The 20760-nt window shown below is 43.0% G+C and overlaps 1 protein-coding gene across 11 annotated transcripts in view; it reads right to left on the bottom strand.

The window, feature by feature from the left end:
• ZNF462 (zinc finger protein 462) overlaps positions 1–20760 on the bottom strand; it is a 157301-nt gene that overhangs the window by 129742 nt on the left and 6799 nt on the right. The window contains exon 1 of one of the 11 annotated variants that reach the window (XM_059889082.1): positions 1978–7908. The exons of the other annotated variants lie outside the window; for them this stretch is intronic. The gene's annotated coding sequence lies outside the window, so the exon portion shown is untranslated. Of the gene's footprint in view, positions 1–1977; positions 7909–20760 lie in introns of those variants that run through there. 11 annotated transcript variants of the gene reach the window in all.

Genomic DNA, 20760 nt, shown 5'->3' with positions numbered 1-20760 from the left:
AAAGTTTTTCCTTCCAAATTTACTACGTCAACTACCGAAAAATAACTTCTAAAAGTCCTCTTTAAAGACAGTTTGGTCATTCTATCGGTATAACATCTACAGGTTCCAACATGAGGCAAGGCAATCATGCCCCAGGTGGATTCTGTGATCAACAGTTCATGTTTCTCATTAAAATAAAGGAAAGAGAGAGAAACAAAGTGTACACTGTGGGTTTGGCTTTGTTCCTCAAGATCTAGAGGGTTTTTGTGCTTCTCAACAACTTAGTTACATTGGGCAAGTGCTCGATCTTGGATCCAATTTCTCTGGCATAAAATGAGATTAAATAAATGATCTCCAAGTTCCATCTACTTTCAAAATCTCATCTAACAGGTAGGAAGACTATCAAGTAATATCTTGGCGCCATGATGGTCAGGACCCAGGGATCTTAGCTTGGCTGGCTTCTGCAACTTAACTGCTTGACCCTGGACAAGTTTACAACCTTCCTGAACCATCTACAGAGGGAAGGGATTTAATGTAGATGTTCTGGGAGGTCCCTTCCAGCAGGTTGGCAATGAAAGGCAAACTGTGGACAATATGTAAGAACAAAGAAGAAGATAGCATTGATGCACAGATATATGGAATCTGGGGCTTTTCTGGTGGCACGATGGTAAAAAAAAATCCACCTGCCAATTCAACAGACACAACACACTCAGGTTCTATCCCTGGGTTGGAAGATCCCCTGCAGTAGGAAATGGCAACCCATTCTAATATTCCTGCCTGGAAAATTCCACGGACAGAGGAGCCTGGTGGGCTACAGTGCATGGGGTCATAAAGAGTCAGACAAGACTGAACACAAGTATGATATAGACTCTAGAAAAACGGGACTGATGAACCTATTTGCGGGGCAGGAATAGAGACACAGACACAGAGAAAGGACTTGTGGACACAGTGGGAAAAGGGGAGGGTGGGATGAATTGAGAGAGTAGGCACTTGGGAGGGAGTGAGTCTGTGACTTTAAAACACATACTTGCAACTACGGAGAAGTGCCCCCACCAAGGATTTCCCCTCTCCTGCAGGCTTCTCCTTCTCTGCTTCATCTCCACACTCTTTCCCAACAAGCCTAGACAAGGCACAGACTCCTCCAAGTGGGGCTCCAGGCGGTCTCCACCAATCGTTTAAAATTGGCACAAGAACTGGAAGCTCTTTGCCAGCACTATGGTAGGGGAATATGCATAGATGGTCTAGACAGCAAACTGAATTCCATCTCAGGCTTCTTAACTAACTCCTTACATTGTGGACTTTGGACAAATCACCGTAGCCTTTCCAGAAATGCACAATACAGGGGTTGGCCACGATGATTTCATGGGCCTCTTCTAGCCTGAGATGTTGTCCCGTTGAATATAACCAGTGACGACATTCAAGGCAGAAAGACAGGAACTCCTTTCCCTTTTGGACCCTATCTCCTCCTGTTTTTTGTAGTTGACACCTGCTGTGTACCCATGGGTCAAGATTTAGAATGTGCTCACAGACTATGTCTGGATCCTGCAGGCGGCACCCCAGCATTTTATTTATAAAACTGGGATCCAATGTCACTGCCAACATGCAGTGGCTTGAATCCTGAGAGCTGGAAACCCTTGAGTCATTATCAACTTTCGAAACAGACACACATTTACTCGGCTCAACAGAAAGATGTTTCAAGCTTCAAAATAATTTCAGATTTACACAAACACACTGGAGTCATCATGAAAAGGCAGAGAAAGTTTCAAGGGTGGTCTGGTGAGTAAACCACCTCAGCTATCTTCTTGCCACCCCACCCCTCATACTGCCTTTTGTACAAAATCGAAGACGTTCCATGAGTCATCTCTCCTGAGAAGACCAACATGCCAGCACCTTGGGTATGAGTTGATTAGTATTTAGTAAAAGCCAAACGGTTCAAGGCTGTTATCTGATTCCAAACAGGCATCGCACATTTGTCAGGCGACCTTGAACATACTTTACCTTCTCCGGGGGCAAACACAAGCCTCCGTCTATCTAGATGAGGAGACATCCAAAGAGCAGAGCACTGTGAGGACTCTGTCTGGCATCTTCCCTGTGTCTTCAGGTGGTGTGTGTGAGGGGAGAGGGTCAGGGATGGAGGAAGGAACTGGAAACACTGAGGAATCAGATGGGTCCCAAGCACCAAGCGGTCCTCAACAGCAGTCCCTCGTACAGAAGAGCCAATTCAGGTTGTCTTGGTTCTAAAGTCCTGATGGGGGCATGAGCTCTGTACCATATGCCTGAAGGGTGACCTCATGCTGACTTCTGCTGGGGCAGCTGGAATGGGCCAGGATCGCTTGCCACAGTGATCTGAGTCACTGCTCAGCAACATCTCGGGGTTAACAAGATCACATGTTCAGCTGCTACTTAAAGCCTTGGAGGCACTTCAACCTCTTAACTTGGGTAAGCGTTAGAAGCCTGGTAGGTAGTGTCCAACTCCTCAAAATAACTTTGAAGAGACTCTCTTCCATTCTTGGAGCTTCTAAGCATGCCAAGGACATGACCATGAGTTCTGAGGCCATGATCACTGTTCTTGGTTCCTAACAAATGACCGTCAAGAAGAGACATTCAACTTTCTTCTTTCTACTCAATTGTTTCTTCTCTGCTGCTTCTAAAACAACCTGCTTCTCACTCCCTACAAGAAGACCTTCAAAGTTCAGAGGAAGAATGGAGAAAGAACATCAAACATCTTTAAAATATTTGTTCTGTAGCCACTCTTTTATGTGTGGGGGGATTTTCTGCCATAATGTTGATGATTACTTGGGAGACAAACACCATAAAGAAAAAAATAATTTTCCTGAACAATAAGGTCCTACTGTTTAGCACAGGAACTATATTCAATAGCCTGTTATAAGCCATGATGCAAAAGAATATGAAAAAGACTATGCACATATGTATACTTGAATCACTTTGCTGTACAGCAGAAATTAACACGACATTGTATATCAACTACTCTCCAATAAAATTTTGAAAAAGAAAAATAATTGGCTTCCTGAGAAAAAGCAAGGCAAAGTGATCAGTCAAATTCTGCAACAGGAGCATCTTCCTTTTTGTTGAGATTAATGAAGAAACACCCTGAAAAGGTTACATTGACCAAACACATTGCTTTGAAGCAGAATCTTCTCTCTAAGCTACCTCTTCTCTGTTGGGGACAATGTTTACTTAACTGGTTCATTCATTCATTCGTCCACCAACCAAGCACTGAAGATCTATCACTTATCAGGCACATTACTAGACCCCAGATCAGGGTGATCCTGTAGTCAAGGTCATTCTGATTCACAAATGGGTCAGTGACCCACGAATGGTCCAACATCAGAGGGAGCGGGACAGGCAGGCAGTCATATGGAGCAAACCCTTGGCCAACAGGTGCATCTCTTTATTGTTAACAGAACACACACACACACAGCTAGTTGGATGGCTCAGCAGCAATCTCTTTGTATATAGAAATCAGCACAATGTAACTTCCGTTTGTTTCTGCCAAAGGTACTAATATGAAAAAAAACTGCATCCAATTTAATTGATGAATGACAGATATTCTGCTAACATGGGCCTCCATGGTGGAGGGAGGGGAAGAAGGGGGATGGGGGATAACAGTGGTGGTGAAGCATAGTAAGTGGCCTGCCACTAAGATGACATTTCTCCAAACCTAAAGCGCTTGGTATACTGTACCCTTAAGGTGCCCTGGAGGTACTGAATTCCTGGGGCAGGAAAGACGAAAGCCTATTCCATAGCTCAAATTTTCAGCAGCTACAAATACCAAGTTCTGACAGCATCTCTTTTCCTTTTCCTACATCCTGCATGTGAGACAGGAAAGCACCAGGGGCTGCTTCTCTCCTCCGTGCCAACCTAACGATTTCCGAGACCAGTGGTTCCTAAACCTGACTTCAAAGAACACACGTTCTGGGGTCCCACCCCAGACCTACTAAATCCCTCTCCAATGGTAGAAACTGAAAATCTATTTTTAATAATCTTCTTTTTTGTTTCCAAGTTCTCCAAATGATTCTGAAGATCAGCCCAGTTTGTAGGAATCACCGCTCTATACAATTAATGGTGATTCAAAAACCAAAAAACAAATTTAAAAGGACCTGTCCACCCCCTCCCACCTGATTCCCACATTTGTGGTTCCTCAAACATTTGCTTTCTGAGCAACGAAGAGAACAGCAGTCGCCTCCACCACCACCCAAATATCCAGCACTCAGCACATGAGACCCACAGATTCTTCACATTCTGAAGCTGTTAAAACAAACACTGTGTCTGGTGCAAAGTTTGCTCAGCAGCCCCCGGGGTTGTGTGGGCTCCCTTATCCATCTAAATGAACCAACCAAGGCTGCTGAGTCCAGGTAAAATGAAAAAAAAAAAAAAATTTCAAAGGAGTCTCAGACTTAGACTGGATTCCAACCAAATTTCAGACCAAAAGATGGACTAATCCCTTGCTGGCCATACAGAAACAGAAATAAGGACACAAGAATAAAATCAACTGTCCTTAGGCACATCAAATCACATCTTCCCTTTAAGCAATAACTTTTCTCAGGGTACCTGAATGTCAAACTTCACCTCGCATGCATAGGAAATACCTAAGGACACAGATGCAGGGCTTCTGTATGAGGTACCCTGGGAAAATGCAACTCCTGAGAATAGACTGGGATGCAATAGGAGGATTAAAATCAGAATCCGAAAATAAGACCATGAAGAGAAGTCTTTTCATTTTCTGTTCATACACTCTTCTGCCTTCACTGGGCCAACATTCACAGGGTCTCTGCTTCAGAAAGGCTTTGACTTTCCTGCTATTATCCTAGTCTTGCTTTAACACATACTTTATATTAGAATGCGTTCCAGGAAGCATATGGCAATAGAACTAGGTCAACCATTAACCAAATAACAGGAAACTGCTCTGCAGCGCACACCCTTCAAAAGCTTGCTTAATGAGCTGGCTCTTCAGAATATGTCCTTCAGTGATGTTGGAACTAACAGGATCCAAGGGTTTCTCTAATAGTGCAAGGTCACCTCATACCTAGAAGGCTTCTGCACATCCTAGACTTTCAGTGGTTTAAACATTCTACTGAAATGTTCAGGAATCAAAGACAAAGGTGAGGAAACATGTTTTCTGAACCTGCTTGACCATCTTCAAGGGGCATGACTACTATCCTGGTTCCCCTGATTCATTCTTCCAATTCTGTTAAACAATAGGAAACACTGCATGCTCATCTTTTCTCTCTATAACTTTTCTATATTCCTTGAGCTTCCATGAAATATATGCCACGATCCACTTAGGCTTGACAAGCCAAATAAAGTCTTGGGAAAATATCTGTCTTCTTTTTTCATATAAAACAACAAATGAATTTCCTCTAGAACCACTGGCCTTGAATCATTGAGTACTCCCGAGTTTGGATGTTTCCTCTCCAATGTTTCAGGCTCAACTCTATGAAATCTAACGTTACAATGGCCTGCAGAGTCATTTAGGATCCTACCAGTAAACCGTCATGCTCAAATTAGTAGCCTTCAGAAACTACCAACAATCAAACTCTCTTTGGCTTCTTTGACCTAGACTGCAATCTACACATTCTTACTTCCAAAACATATTTAATACAGATCGTAGAGTTGGGCAGTTTCCCTTGATTAAGCATTTATATTAATTCTCATTTTTCAATTAAAATGTCAGTGCCAAATCTCCATTTAAAAAAACTCTACTTACTAAAATTGAATGCTGGATGTCTAGGAGGTTTTCAGTAGCCACCACGGCTTAAAAGCAACTAAGAGAAAATGATTGTTTTCAGAAAGCTAGATGTGTTTGGGGAACAAGACATTTAGGAGCAATACAACCTTTTGAAAACTCAGCCCATACTCACTGATTATATCTGGCCAGGCACTCTGCAAGGCACTGACATACAGAGATGAAACCCTGCACCAGCCCTTCTGCAGCTTCTGGCTGGTTCCATTCAGTAACTGACCATGAGACAAACCAGTGGTTGGCCTTCCGAATTGATACAGCTAAATTTTAACTAAGTAAGGTCTTTTCCCTGGGAAACAGTCAACAAGGCTTCCCTGAGCACCAACCTAAGGAATGACACTCTAGGCTGGAGACCAAAGAAAAGAAGCCCGTAAGAGTCACGCATGTTGGGCCATCTTTTGAATTCTGGATACCCAAATCTCTCCCATCAGTGCTCTTCTTAGGAAATGTCAGGTTTCTCTTTTCAGGGACTCAGTCAAAACGAAAACACCAGAACCTCATCGAAGGAATTTAATAAATAATCTATTACATAGAATGTTCAAGATAGTGCAAACAGAGGTTAAGGTTACTTTTCTTCCCCTTTACCAGATTTTGGAGTCCTGTTTCACTGAGGAGCACCCTGGCTCTTAAAAATCACCATGTAATAAAAGATACCGCTTGGCTCCTAAAGCCAAGAAGCTAAATGTTTATCAGTCCCACCAGGACAAGCTTCAAGGAGCCCCTTCACAGGGATCTCATGTGGATTCAAGTGTATTCTGACTCCTTATCAAACAGTCACTGTTCAACAGTGCCCTACCTACAATCAGGGTTCTATAGAGACTTGAGGGTGGGCGAAGAGGGAATTAGTATTTTTTATGTGCCCACAATGTATCAGGCTGTGCAGAGGCTGACACTGGTGATCTTATTTATTCCCCACAAAAAGCTTACAAAATGAGTTTTTCTTTCTAGATCAGGAAGCTGAGGATCAGAGATTAAATCATTCACTCAAGGTCACACAGCTACTCACTGGCTCTGTGGCCTAAGTTCTTCCCACTACATATCATGACTCTCACTGCCAAGGTCTTCGGGGGCCTCCAAACACTGATAGCAAAGGGTTCCCTTCTGCTGGATCTCTGCATTAGAGTCAGATGTTCCTTCCCAGTATGAGAGCACACTGCTCCCAACACAATCTCCAGGACCCTTCAAAGAGGGTCCAGTGTTTCTCAAAGTGCCCAAACACTGATGATGGAACAAGGTCAGGCCAGTTCCTAAGATATGAAGCAAGATGAACTCAGCAGGTCCTCCTGCCAATTGCCCTCGTCCTTACTCATCTGCTGGAGCATGCCAAGGCCTGCCAGGAATGACGCAGACGAGGGTCACCATGGGTGATCCTATATCCTTCCAGACTGCTACAAAATAAAAGCTCGGTGCTGCAATAGGCTGGCTCCTTAAAAACCCACCAGCATCATTTCACAGGGTTCAAACCTCTGAGAGAAATTCTTTGCATCCGTCAACCTCAACCCGGGGGGTACAGAGTCAAGCAGCGGTCTAAAGGTAAAAGGTCTAGGAATCTATGGACCTAAACCATGTTGGAAGTCCAAGTCCTTATACTGCTTGCTGGCTATTCTTTAATTCACAAAGGAGTTGCAATGTACAATTTTCCCTTACACTGAAGTTCTAACTATAAACACACTGAAATAGAAAACTATAGATGAGTATCATAGTTATGAAAGGCCTAGCTTCTGCCATTAATAAAAATGTGCCCCAACAACCACTCTTTCTACTCTACCAGCCCCACAAAACTGACCCCAGAAAGGCGGGTTTGGTGAAATTTAGAGCTACTTAACATAAATAAACATGAAACCCACACTTGGGTTAGGAGGTGTGGCTAATTTTAGGTGACTGCTCCACGTATCTGATGAAGCTTTCTGACTGGTTTAATGCAACCCTCGAGCCTACATCTAAGCAACTCCACCTCAGTATTTATTTTCTCCACAGGGGAAAACAAGTGGTAAGGTGGCTGAAAGAAGGAATTCATTTCTGACTGTGAGGTCTTCCCAGGCAAACTGTCGGGTCTGCTCCAGCCCCAAGGCTGCCGAGCGCTATATCAGGAGTTGACACCCAAGAGGGCTGCAGCATTTAGGAACAGCTGATGAGAGGCAGGTCTCACAGGGCTTCTGCTGATCTGCATTTGGGAGTATTCATTCAAGAGAGGCTGTGAGATCCTTCTGAGAAGCAGGCAGCAGAAACTGAGAGGGCTCTTGGTGATCAAGTGCAACTCCGCTGGTCCCATTCCTAGGAACGGGAGCTTGGAATACTCTAAATTCAATACTCTATACTCCCTTCATACAGAAGGGAGTCCCAGGTATGAGAAGCGAGTTCAGCTGATATGAGAATCCACTTTTCAAAGCGTCACTGACTTCACCCCCTCTCTCTCTCCTTTAACACAGCTGCGAAGTCCACTGAGTGTCCAGCCAAGTGTACTTGTGCATTTCGTGCCCTCTCAAGCCCATGAGAGGACCCCGTTCCAGCCTGGTGGCTTGCTGTACTTGCTCATCAGCTTTCAGGTTTCACAAGGGAAAACAATCTCCCCCTCGAACTGTAGAAGCTTTCTTTTCCAGAAGAACTAGACAACCCTGATGGCTCTCTCCAGTTACATAGCAATTATGTAATTGCCGAGCTTCTGCAAAATCATTCTGGAGCCATTCTGCAGCCTTCTCCTGACTACAGCTGCAGGACAATGCTCCGAGATGACTGCAGCCTTTGAACGGATGGCCGGTCTCAAAGCTGAGCACAAAGGGATGTACAATGGGATTCCATCTCAAGTGCAAAGATGCTCTGGCCTCATGAAGCCCTTTCTCTTCCTCCCGGGCTGTGTGGCGAACTCCTGCCTCTGTCCGCCCTACATGTGTGCAGAATGTGCTTCACTCCATTTATGCTGACAGATTCCAAAAGAGGCAGAAAATCAGCTGAAGTTGTGCCATGGACCATACACAAGGTAGTCATTTAACACATCATAGGAAAGCTCCAGAAGAGGACAAGATGCAAAGGGGAGGTGGAGGGGTGGGAAGCATCTCTCTAGGCTTCCTGCACTGGCATGAAATGAGTGCTTCCCTTCCTTCTGCCAGCTCCAATCCTTCATGTTGACATTACACATCCTGTACTGTAGATCCACCCCCATGCTGCCGCTTGCCCAGCTGAATTATCTCCTGCGTCACAGCGGTGGTAACAGAACTGCTGGCTCGGCAGACTTGAAAGCACCATTTCAACGCTTTATGCATTCAGCAACTGGACATATTACCAGTGCATTGGTCAGGGCTGCTTTGTGGCCCTCTCAGCAGCCATGCAATACTCAACCTAACCCTTCTGCTAACCAGATGGTCTGTTTGCCTCTTGAGACCAAACCATTCAACTTTACTTTATTAAATTCTACCAAAATGTGGGGACAGTTTACAGCAGTGTGTCTAGTTCATCTCCAACAGGGTTGCTAAGATGAAAATGACCTAAAAATAACTGGAAACTCGACTTCACACCAACAGAGAACAAGATATTTTGGAGTAAATATTTAAATGATCTGCCAGATTCCGCACCCCAGCAGCATTAACGACAAGGTTAGCAAATTATATTGTAAATACATACACACACAGATTCAGAAATACACACATCTAAATAGGAATCCAGCCTCCAGCCAAGGGTTCACCACCCTCTGGCGCAGTTAAATGTGGTTAAGGACAGCTATCTCCACCATAATCACTCCAATTACCAAAACAAAGGAGCTAACACAACTGGTTAAGAGATTGCACCTCCCCTGGGTTTGACCACCTAGGCACTCTTGCAGGCATGCCAGGTACTCCCAGGGCCCTCAGTAAACGGTTGATGAATGAATAGAGATGAATGGGCACATAGTTCTTAAATATAACAGCATCAATAAAACACATTTTATGAGAGTGAAGACACTAAATTCTTTCCAGCTCTATCATCATCCCACAACTACTAACTAGGAGCGCAAAGCCAGGCAGCGGATAAATGGCAAGAAGCAAGCCATCTGTGCCAGAGGCAGTGGATGGCCAGTAATTGATCACTGCAAATGAACTGCAGAGGTGGCTGGCTGTCCACTGAGTACCTGGCAGGGTGCTGGGTATTTTACATACATTATGCCTCTGAGCCTTCACCAGAGAGGGAATTCCACTCTAAAGACAAACTAGAGGCCGGGAGCAAATGAGGAACCTGACCCAAGTGAAGTCGATCACTTTTCTACAACTTGGTTGTCACAGATGAGTAAGGATCTTACAACTTAGAAAGAACTGGCACAGATGAAGGCGGCAAACCGCAACCCCCGCCCCCGTCCCCGCCCGCCCTCCAAACTATCCCTGCCTGAGGTCTCCAGGAAAATGGAAAGATCTTTCCAGTCCCAGAGCTTTTCTGCCAGCCCAGGAAGGCCTAGTTACAACCCCTCCTGTGTCTTCCAGCATTTCTTACTTTCCTGAGGGCATTCCACATTATTGTAACCAAAGATTACACCCACAGAGTTACCGCTACTTCTTTAATTTGGGGGTCCACGCTTTGAGACCAAAAAGCTCTCATTTGAGATCATCCTAAAGATCTGAACACCAGTAAATAAAGCAATCAATGGTCACTTTTTTTTCCTCCTCCTCAAAAGTCTCTGCACACAATTTTAAAGCAGCAACTATAATTTTTTTAAAAGAATTAAACATTTCTTTATGTCTCTGTAAATGTTCAAAATGTAAAACTAAATACATAAGACTCCATGGGTAATCCGCTTTGAAAGGTGAAGAATCACAACTGGCCTACCCAAGAACCACTTACATGTTCTCCATCTCTGCCACCATCACCACCACACTGCCACCAAAGAGCCACCAATGAATGTTCTTGTGACTCGGAGCAGACCAGGTTAGCTAAGTCTTGTTAGGCCCTACCAACACCCTTCCACATTTTGAAATATCATCTACCCTGAAGGCACTCTAAAATTAGCCTCCTTACCCTTGAGATCTCTAAGCATCTGATATTACAGGACATAAGTAAGACGAAGTGGACATGGACTATTAAAATAAACATTTGCACAGAGAGGACCAAAGCAAGGCCACAGGATAGCCCTCCAGCCGGCTCAGAGCTACCTACCCGAGTGAAGCCATACAGAAGCAATCAACATTTATAAAAGACAGCACGGCCCAGTATTCTCATTGAACAAATACGGTATTCTTAGATCATTTTTGCCAGAATGATGCCAAACAGGAGGAATGACACCTTTCTCCTAAAAAGCTCTAAGAAGTTCACATTGATTAAAAATTGTTCCCACAACTCTGCAGGGAATATTTCTGTAAGGTGAGACAGTAAGTACACTTTTCCAAGAGGACGTGGCGTCACCCTCGAGTGGTTGACAGAATCCCTACTGAGCACATGGGCACATGCGGAGTGTGGCGGGGTCCACAGCCAGCCAGACCAGAGGGTCACAACCTGGAAAAGTCTACCTGTGAATGGACCACAGCAACGAGGACCACTCATCACGTAAGACAGAAATGGTGCAAAGTTAATCCAAACATGGAGTCTAAGACCAAGAGCAAAACGATTCACACCTGAAAAATCCCTCAGAGCACACCTCGACCTCAGTTTCTCTATCCATGAGGAAGACACTATCGTTTTCCTAGGGCCCATTATGAACGAGAATCCTTACACACATGATACTTTTTAGCCCTTATGTCATTTATACAGATTCATAATGTTATCCCCATTTTACTGGATAGGCAATCGCGGGAACAGAGAGGTTAAGTGATTATATTCAAGGTCACACAGCTAGGAAGGAACATAGACAAATTTTATCCTGCAATTGTTCAAGATTCAAAGAGTATGTTCCACCCACTACACACTTTTCATAAGATGCCAGCACAAAGAACTGCATGTTCACACAGAAAACCTGAGAAATCTGCATTCCTGATGCTTCAGCAAAAAATAAGCATCTCATCCCAAAAAGAATATCCTATCTATGTAAAATATATTTACATACTTACACATATTTATGTATTAATACACACATACACCCCCATATACCCACAGACATGGTAGCCAAGTTCCTAGTTGTTCTTCAGACAGTTCAATGCAATGAAGTTCAGCCATAGTGTGCAAATTTTAATTGCATGACTTCCCCATAAAACTGCATGTCGGAAAGGGAAGGCTGCCAAGTGACAATCTGGCCCAGTGATTCACAGTGTCACACTGACATACCCACTTCAGATACAGGTTGCTGTTTGTATTTCCTAGAAATCACTGACTTCATATAAGAGGTAACAGTAAAGGATGTCCCCTAGCAATGACATGTTCTTTTTCTCTTGGAATACACTGGCAGCAAATGTCATGAATTTGCAAACAAGGAGGGGGAGGATCCTATAAAGTTAAAAGCCCTTGCTCTATACTCCTCAGACTTTCATGATCATGTGGCTAAGGCAGCATCTTAAACACAGATAACTCTCTTTTTCACTTTAAGACTATGCCCTATAAAATAAAAGATCTATTCAAATGAATCACTTCCAATCTACTGAAAAGGTATCATGGCCTGAGGGGAAAATCTAGCCAGATTTTTATTTTTTTATGCTTCAAGATTCCCATGCGCTGATTTATTAATGTTTTTCAGCCATGTTTGACTCTTAAAAACTGAAGAGTTTATTTTTCTGTAGACATCAGTTCAAGCCATATAATGTATGCATGGGACACAGACAGCTGATGTTGCCACCAACTTCTTTACTAAAGTAGGGGAAAAGAGGATGGGAAGTTGGCAAGAAGGGAAAAAGGACCAGGAGGAAAATACTGGAAACATCCGAAATTCACCCTTCAGAAGCTGCTTCAGAGAAGACTGCTAACACTTACCTGAGCTGGGGTCAATTTTGATAATTGTAGTTGACGTCTAGAAACGGGGTTATGAATATAATTATCATGAAGCAGCAACTGGGCAATCACAACCTAATTAAGCTCACTGACTAGATTATCTTGTTTTTCCCCTAATAATCACATAACATTTAACACTTGCTCATTTTAGGACCTATGGGTGATGTTCATTCACTATTAACAAGCAACAGCCACTGGTCAGAGAGACTGAATGAGGGATTCAAACATGAGAAGCAACCAAGGGGTGGGGACGAAATTCAGGGGCAGCTGAAATCTGTTCTTCAACTCCACTTCGCTGCTCAGCACACCCAAAATTACCGAGAGGCAAGACCATGGGAGAAGATGGAAAAAACGATGGGAACTTCACACCAGTGGAAGGATGCAGGTCTGTTCTCTCAAGCACATGCTATTTTATGTGATCTATACAACGTGCTTTTTCACATTATAATGCAATCTGTGTTGAGATGAGTGATTTTTGTCTTTTTTTTTTTTTTTTCAGGATAATGGAAGATTTCTCCACCAGCCCTAAATACATAAACTTTGTACATTTACCTCCTCAAACACATTCTAAAGCTCCCTCTCCTCCCTAGATCTTGGGTATTCTCAAATTCAATGTCCTGTTCCCAAGTGGATATTACTGCACCGATAAAGAGACCTTGACTCAATTTACTTACACTTTCTGCAATGCTCCTGAGGGTAGCCTAGGGAGATGACTCTTTAGAGAATTAAGAGGAAGATTAAAGAAATATTTGAAGGTCTGGTCCTTGAAACAGGGTGGTGCGAGGGAGCATCTTAGATGTCTAGGCACTATGGTGAAGGCTGAAGAGAGTCTTTGTGGTTCTTACGTTAGAAATTCCACCCAAAGAATCCCATGCTTTGGTACAGGTCAATTTTACTCTCTTCAACTATGTGATCTGTTGGGTTCTTGTTTGGGGTTTTTTGTTGTTGTTGTTTTTGAGCCTTTTTCCCATTACAAGCTTTTAATCTAAGAAAATAATGGTTCTGATAAGTTTGGTAGATAATGATACAGATGACAGGTTAAAAACGAATGGCTCTGTGACTCCTCTGGGACACTTTATAAACAGGACACATGCTTCTCCTCCTAGCCAGGTTTTGGGTCGGAGTCTGTCTAAGGACAGACGATCACCTGAAAAGATCCATGGCAAAGTTAAAAAGGTTTTAGAAAACCAACACGAGTTGCCTGGAGGTTAAAGAGTCTACTCAGCAATTAACGCCCAACTGTCTGTCCTACAGAAAAGCTACCGTCCTAGATATCTGAGGGATTTTTGGACCTGCTCCATGGCCCTTAGTACAGCTTGTTACTCTATTAAGGGCATTTGTGGTCATCCCTGAACAACAGCTTCCTTACTGTACTGTGATGTTTCAGGGAGAGGCAAATAAAACCCAAACACCCATCATGTCTCCAGGATCTAAACAGAGCACATGGTGATCACTAAAGGCTTGGAGGATACTAGCACCCAAGCTTTGAAGAGTACTGGCATTATTTTCCAAAAATCACTCTTAGACAGTGGAACTAATTTTCAAATACGTCTGTGTGGCTTTTGAAAAACATTTCTTGTGCTTCCAGTAAACAGAGCCAACATAGGGCACTGAGACTTTCAAAGGGGGCCCTCACAAGGAAAAAAACCATCATCTCTTCCTAAAAAAAAAAGTCACACAGCATTATCTTTCTGCTTGTAACAGGGAGGGGCACCTTTTAAACAGCCAGGTGTATAATTACATTATAATACTGAGTTCAATACAGTACAATTTTTAAATATTTATTCTCTAAATTTCCACCCACATGGTCTCTTGGGATTTTTGTGTGTTTCCACCCTCCCCCCCCACCATCTCCTCTGTAACTCAGAAGAACAAAGAGAGGGCACTCTAGTTAAACACACTTTGTCAAGCTATTACAATAAGTTATATCTCTCATATCAACTAATATATTACAATTAATTTTCCATTAAGCTCAGATTTCCTTCCAGAACACCAGGATATACTCCTGGCATAAGCAACTGTAAGAGATAAACCATCAGGAACATAAGCTATTAGCATACTAAGTAATAACCAAGGCCAGTTCCCAGCAGCTGAGAGTCAGGAGGTGGTCCCCCTGTGTGTGCATCCTGGCTCCCCCTATCTCCATGAAACTTGCGTAAATTACTTTACTTCCCCAAACCTCAGCCTTCTCTACCATTCGAACAGCTCCTGGTTCACATTCAATGTTAAACAAATGTTACCTCGTATTAAATATTAACTGTGAGCATTTTGTTAACGGTTTATGTGATATTCCCACTCTACAGAGAAGTTGGCTGAAATTTTTGATGAAGCAATCATATTTAATCTCCTTTTGCAAGGTCTTCTTCTTGCCCAACATCAGAAGGGACAATACTCAGTTGACAGCAGAAGGGGGAGAAATTTGTTTTTTTTTTTTTTTCCAATGGAAGTATAGTATTGTATTAACTTCTGCTTTAGAGCAAAGTGACTCAGTTGTACACACATTTGCTTTCTTTTTTTATATTCTTTTCCATTATGTTTTCTCCCAGGAGATTGGGTATAGCTCCCCATGCTATATAGGACCTCATTGTTTATCCATTCTAAATAGAATAGTTTGTATCTGCTAACTCCTGACTGCTGTCCACCTCCGCTTCTTCCTTCCCCCTACCCACCCCCCACCCCCGCTGGCCCAGAAGTTCTTGTAGCTGAACTCTGACATTCAAATGAAAATGGTCTCTTCCATCCAGACCCCTTCCCCAGTTATCATTATGAAATACTAATTAACAGTCTTCAGAGAAGACCATTTAAGATAGAAGAGAAAAATTTCTGGGTGATAAGTACTTTATTATAGAAATCTTTACATAATCTCTAGCTGGTATCTACATTTTGGCCATCTTTAGCCTATAACTCAGTGTTCAATTTTTACCCCACAGTAGGACCCCCAGATCGGGTACAGTCTGGGTTGGGTGATCTGATGCTTGGCTGCAAACTTACTGGTCATGACACAGAGGATGATGTAATTAAGGATTAGAATAGCTGAACATTCTGGACCATGGTGGCCTTATTTTGGACATTAAAATACCAGGATTGGATTGACAGACCAGCCTGTGATGCCTGGCTCCAGCAAACAGCTTAATCCCAAGCTGGACACAGGTAGTCATCATGCTCCATGCCTTTGGCCTCTGAAATAAGCACTTCTTTGTTCCTCACTTCTAACACCCAGAATGCAGGTAGAGAAGCTCTATGGATAACCTTAGCGTGGACTATCACATGTTCTGCCCATTAATAATGCAGCTACTTTCTGCTGTGCTCTATTCTCGACTTCACTCCTTTTCCAGGAAAATCTCCACCAACATCTACTTAACCAGCTCCATCAACCTTCCATCTGTCCTTTACCGGCAATGCCGTATTTTTAACCCCAAAGTCATAAATTGTCTCCCAAAACCAGTTCTATTTTTTTACAATAAGGACTGACCAAGAAATGTCGATCTGAGCCCTGGTCTTCATATTTCACGTGCAATAGGTACCAAATTACAAGGTCTTTTTCCACTTGCTTTATTGTTTTCTTAAAAGCAATGCCCTTCTTCCTGTAGGCTCTTCCCAGTGGACAGCCCTCTCTCCCCTGACTTGTCAATCATTCTCCCACCTCTCTTCTTCTTCTCCTCCTCTTATCCAAGCAGTCTCTCCTCCCCAGCAAATTTCCACCACGTAATTACGGCAATGCTTTAGCCTACTTTTCTGTTAGCTTAACAACCCTCTCTATTTTCTACTTGTGCTGATGCCACTGTTTGCTTTTCTGACGGGCTAATCCGTGTATCCTTTCAAGGCCTAACTTCCCCTAGCATGAAAGCAGCTGGTGTTCTGATTCACAGGTGCTTTCCAAAGCTTTTCATTAGCAAGAGAAATGAGATGGTTTAGAAACCCATTTCTTAATCTGCAGGTGAGTATGGGAACCTTTGTGCAGCAAACATCTTTCAAGTATCCCACATTGTGCCACCGCACAATTATTGTCTGACTAATAAGTACAACGTTAGAGGCACATCTGTCATGTTAAAAAGGGAGAATGTTCCCTCTGAGAAGATCACCACCACCCCCTCCCCCACCCAGCCTCTGGTATTTCCCAGTTCAAGAGAAAAGCGCTCAGCTGATGGGGAGCAAAACTGAAGACTTTCCCAGTCTTGAACCTAAACAGGGAAGAGAAGAATTCCAAAATACGAAGGCTTTAGCTCGTGTTCTGGTTCAACTGGCCAGACGAGGGCTTAGGGAGCGAGTTTGGCCTTCCCCAGCTGGGCTCTGTGGCAGCTAAGCCTCTCCACAGATCCTGGGCTTAATTGCTTCTGACACAGTTGTCTCGCCTGGGCTTCCAGCTCCTTTTGTGTTCAAACCAATCTCAACCCAAAGGTAAGTCTTGGCCTCCTCATCTTAGACAAATGCTTCATTTCCCACTAAGGGATCCTAAAACATTTTCGTCAGGACCCATGGGTTTGCTAGAGGAATGTTCCTCATCTTTTCTTGCACGGTCTTGGTGAAAAACCTACTAGAAAGCCTGGCAAGTCACTTTTTGAATTAAGCCTTCAAAGATTTTTTTTTTTTTGGACAACTAAGTACTCTCCCTCCCCTCATCTTCCTGTTACCCTCTGGAGTAGGCTCTGCTCTCTGAATCAAGTTGGAGGGGATAAGCTGTGGTCAGACCCTACAGAAGTGCTTTTTTAATATTCAGAAGCAACATGCAGTGAACTACACAAGCAAATACATGAAAGCAAGGAAATCAATACCAAAATACCCATGATGTGGCACAAAAAGAAACCTTCTCTCCAAGAATAACCCAAGAAGAAAGAAACTGTCTCCAGCTAGGAATTGGGCAAGAATGCTTTGAAGACACCAAGTCATCTGCTCACCAGAATTAAAAAGCACAATGCTTTTGCAGGTGAACCATACGACGAACCTCTCACCCCAAACTACTCTACCTCTTGTCCTTCCAAGCCCTGAAAAATCCAGCCTGGTGTTGGAGCCACACATCCCAAGGCTACAAATCCTAGGCGTGGGTCAACTGATAAGGACAGGATCCCTTAGAAAGTAGACACATTTGACAACAGCATTTCAGAGCAGAAAACGTAAATCCAGATTCCCAGTGTGTGCAGTTTTCCGATACAAAGTTCAAGGGGTCAAAAGATTCCAAAGAACTTCCTAATAAACTGTCAATGCAACCTAATTCATAAAAATGCCTTTTCCCCTCACTTGGAAACTTCTCCTCTTTTTATAAATCCCAGAGACAGTTCCCCTTAGAATTATCTTCTCTCCAATCCACCCCCCCAACCCCGCCCCCCAGGCCCCGCCAACCCAACCCCACACTTTTTTTCTTCCTTCAGTACTGGCATGCAAACCATGCTGTTTTAACTTCTTTCCTGTTCTCCCAGTTCTTCTGGAACATTTTATTTTCGACAGTCAACTCATCTGGAGGAGTGCCACACTGAGGTCCAACTGTTTATAGCGTTAACTGTGTTTCTGCCAGAAGTCCACATACAGCCCTACCTTCTCCAGACTGCCTCCTGGATTAAGAATTTATGCTTTCGTTTGGAAGAAGCTTAGAAAACGTGGAAACTTCCAAACATCCCTCTTCTTCTTTACAAAGTTACTCTCACTTGTCCAAGTGGAATGGGGAATGGAAACCCATGGTCACCCTTAAAGCACTATCCCATCTCTCTCTCGTGGTTAAATGTGGCACGTGCCTTTCAAACAGCATTTTAAGGAAGACGTCGTGTCTACTGGGGCACAGGAAATAGCTAGTCAAAGGTCTGCAGGAGAGAACTGGGTCTCGACAAGATACATGTAGGACACATTTTTAGATGCGTCTGGAAAACTGGGAAGCCACCAGTCATCACTAAAGACCAGACTTCATTCTCGGCCATTCATCAGTATTACAAAATGGCATATCTGCAAGCCAGTTGAAATCTGTACCAGGTTGCAAAACAGATCCTCAGAGTCCAATTGTGGGCACTTCGGGAAGTTGCAATAGACCCAGACAAACTTCCAAAGAAAGGGCATTTGAAAAGAACTCCCCATCCCTGGATGACAGAAGCACAGGGAGGAGGACAATCAGAAGAAAGACACAGCTTCAAACCCAAGAGCTACAAGTCCCATGAACAAAACAGGCCTCTGGAGCGTATTACTCCTGTGAATGACCACGCTCGGCCTCAGGCTCCCCAACGTGCTAGACCAACTAAAAAAAAAAATCAATACTCCTGCCCCGCTAGCATATGGTTTCAGAGTTTCTGAGACAGCCTTGCGCTCTGGAGAGGAGAGCTGGTGTTTCACAAACTGCTACACTCACAGGCAGTGGAAAGGGCACTGGGGCGGGAGTCAGCAGACCTGAGTTCTAGGCCTGGCTTTGTTACAAATGAACTTTCTGACCTGTGCAAGGTCTCTGTGCCAGTTTCCTCCTCCTTACAATGCAGGGGGAGGGGCAGAGGTGAAGGAGAAGATCTCTCTAAGGCACAAAGCAACTCAATGAGAAGTTCTGACTTCATATTCATTGTTTAGGGTGTTATCAAGCAGTCAGCTTTGACTTGATTTTTAGTGTTAATTTCCACTTGGGAAATAATGCATTTGTCCACCAGCCCCAAAATCTCAGTTTAATCCCCATGTTCTCCAGCCTTCTTTTATCTTACAATAAATGCCTCTTTTCCTTTCTTTTTTTAAGCAACCTTCCCCAAACTAAGACTTGTGCTATTAAAAGAGCTTAGAACTTCCCATTTCCTTGCTAGCGCTAAAATTAAACTGTCCATTCCTTAGGGTCCAACATAACATCTGCCAGATGTCTTGGCATATCACACAAGAAGAGGAATTTTCTTCTAACATTATCTACTTTCCTCTCTGTTTTCTCATAATCAATTAACAGGTCACCAACACCCACCTAATGTTTCTCTCAAAGCCACCAACTTCCTAAGTATGTGAACTTCACAAGATACTGGCTTACACACACACACACACACACACTCATGGATAATGACTTTTTTTTTCAGTTCACGAGATTTTAGTAATAGACACTGGAAATATTTCCCTCCTTAGTTTCCATATACCAACCATCCAATCATCCACCCATGTCAGATCCTTTGTAATTTGAGTTCATTATCATTTCCTAATTTATGAGTATGGCATTGAGAAATAGCTTGTTTCCTAGCCATCAACTCGAAACACTCAATGCAGCTTTGTCAATGTTCTGTCCCAAGAGGCAGTGAACTGTAAGACTGATAAAGGCACATACCAAAGAAGATAAGTAAGGTTACCTTAATCAAGAAATCTCAACACTAGGAAGAATCCAAGACAGACTAGACCTTATTAAACTCCATCACACAGAAAACAGGACTCTTTCCCAAGGCAACTTTACCATTCTTTCCTTTCAGGAAAACTACAAGTACTTTAAAATCCACTAGTAGAGTTGGACTTCTTTTTCCCCTATTGTCTTACAGAAGACTCATTAGAAAAAAAGAATATATGTGTATATGTATATTATATTACCATATATATATGTGTGTATATATATATATAATGTTTTCATCTAAAAGTTATCTCCAATTCCAAAGATTAAGGAGAAAAACCAAGTCCTGGGAGAATGTGATCAATGAATTACGCAGACATAAATCGAATATGAGAAAAATTATGGAATCCGAAGACCCAGCAAGAGTATTTTTTATGGCAGGGTACATCACAGTTCACACAGTCTCCAGAATGACTTCTCTCTGTGATTATATCAGAGCAAATTAGGTAAAAGCTTGCCTACCAAGCCTCATCAACTTGGTGTCTCAAAACAAAAAGGATCTCTGAGTTTTGACATCAAATGAGAAGATTCCATTAGACACTTTCTTTATTTCTCTCATGGTGGTTTATCCAAAGTAATTGTCCCATTTCGAATGCACATATCTAGAAAAAAGCAAGAAACCATGTCTTGAATATAATGGTGCTTCTCTTGGTGATGAGCATGGGAGATGGATGAGTCTCAGGTTGGAACACATTCGCAAACTCCAAAATGCCTCTTAGATACCTAATTTCCGCACCCCACCCCCGCCCCCGAAAAGCTTAGCTCTAAGGTTGTCTACATACAAAAACACCAAAATATTTGGTTGCAAAGTAAAAAATATGAGTCA

Source organism: Bos taurus, chromosome 8 (assembly GCF_002263795.3).
Source record: "Bos taurus isolate L1 Dominette 01449 registration number 42190680 breed Hereford chromosome 8, ARS-UCD2.0, whole genome shotgun sequence".
Taxonomy (NCBI): Eukaryota; Metazoa; Chordata; class Mammalia; order Artiodactyla; family Bovidae; genus Bos; species Bos taurus.
Note: the sequence above shows the minus strand (reverse complement) of the source record. Positions and strands in the feature narration are given on the sequence as shown.